The sequence below is a fragment of the Staurois parvus genome, unplaced genomic scaffold, assembly GCF_062004578.1.
Source record: "Staurois parvus isolate SC_StPar_1 unplaced genomic scaffold, SC_StPar_1.0 ptg001725l, whole genome shotgun sequence".
Classification (NCBI taxonomy): Eukaryota; Metazoa; Chordata; class Amphibia; order Anura; family Ranidae; genus Staurois; species Staurois parvus.
Genome location: NW_028319521.1, coordinates 38,219 through 40,092, shown reverse-complemented (window position 1 = coordinate 40,092; position 1,874 = coordinate 38,219).

The following is a 1,874-nucleotide window of genomic DNA, read 5'->3' as shown; positions in this document are numbered from 1 at the left end:
GGTTGTATGGGATGCTCAAGGAACTGTGAACATGAGGACAAATCTTCTTGGAAACGATGTACAAGTCTGCAGACAAATAGTCTCTCCCTGAAGAGCTCTCTAGCCCTTTTGGTGTACCTCCTCAGACCCCAGATGAATCCTCCTCTTCACCCAGCTGCCTGAGGGAACTCAGAAACTGCAGGGGACTCAGAAACTGTCACTGTAGTAGAACAGCTCCAGATGCGGAGCAAGTTGGGTTTGCCACCTGACTGCCCTCTCCCCTTATCTGACCTAGGAGGTGCAGGATTACTCACTCAGTCTTCTCTTGTAAGTAGATGGTTGGTGGCTGCCTTCAGGCCTAATGCTGGGCTGGCTCCTTTCCTGCTTCCCCAGCTGTTTTCTCTCAGGGGATGGTTGAGGTAGAGAGATCCTCCTTCCCAGATCCTGCCTGTAGGTAGGCCCATCCCTGGGCCCCCTCCAAGGCCCCACACTCCAGCCTTCTCACATTATCTTCCATCCAACACTGACCACTTCCTGACCAGGCTTTCCCATACTTAAGGGCTGCCCTGACCCCAAGCCGAGCCTCCAGCTTGGGGATTGGTCAGAGTCCCCAGTGCATGCAGATCAGCCCCTCCTCACCACCTCCCACTGCCTACAAGAAACTTCTCAAGCTTCTAGAGCAGAGGGAGGTATCAGGGAAGTGACCTGCAGAGCCCCTAGCCCTGACCTAAAGTTACCTGGCTGACTCATCCCAGGCTGCTACATGTCTACACAGTCTGAGACAAAGCACCCCCCAATATTAGGACAGATCACCCTGTACCCCTAACAGGCACAGGGTGACTTACACATAAGAGGGATATGGGGAGCTGAGACAGGGGTCTCCCCACCTCTGCAAAGTGAGCTGGGTTCCATGGGCCCCCACCCAAAGTGACTCCCATCACAGGGGCCCCCTTGTTAAACCATTCAGGTCTAGAACCTATGATGTCACCAGGACATCTGCTGCAAGCGCTTGAGGATACCTGGTCCTGAAAAAGAATGTGTCCAGCTTTAGAAGCACCCCCTTCCTTTAATATTTCATTGTTGCCTATAATTCTCTTGGGACCCTGATATAAGGAGGAGGGGGGACCCTGATGTTGGGGGGGGGGTTACTCTGGGGACCCTGATGTTAAGGGGGTAACACTAGGGACCCTGATGTTAGAGGGGAGATACTTTTGGGACCCTGAAATGGAGGGGTGACAATAGGGACCCTGATGTTGGGGGGGTTACTCTGGGGACCCTGATATAGGGGGGGTGACACTAGGGACCCTGATGTTAGGCAAGTGTCTCTGAGAATCCTGGTGGGTGGTTCGGGTGACCCTAATGTGGGGGTGATAGTGGGGATCCTGATGTAAGGGTGGGGACTCTGTTTGTGGGGGAACTCTGATAGGGATTCTTGATGTAAGGGGGGAATCTGTTGTGAACTCTGATGCTGATGCTGAACTCTGTTGTTTGGATGTCACATACTCCTGACCCCCCCTATACATTATGCTGTACATAGACCTGACCGAGGTGTTCCGTGTCCCGACATTTAACGGTTTTAATGAAGTTCATCTTCAAGGTCGGCTCAGTCATGAAATGTGATCACTTTTTGTGTTCAGTAAAGCATATGTGATGGAAATGTTTACATGTTTAGAAATGTTCCTTTGTCCTGAGGGTTGTATCTGTGGGACTGTCACTTGTGACATAGTAAGTAGTATTTTGTGGGTATGAGGACTGTGCTACACGTGTGCCGTGTATACCGCAACTAGGCACAGATTCTGTTTATTCATCCCCCTTTAGGCTCCTCCCATTGTTAGGCAAAATCTGTCCTCTGCCTCTCTTAATACTGACCTCTGAACTCTGCCTTACCTACTACT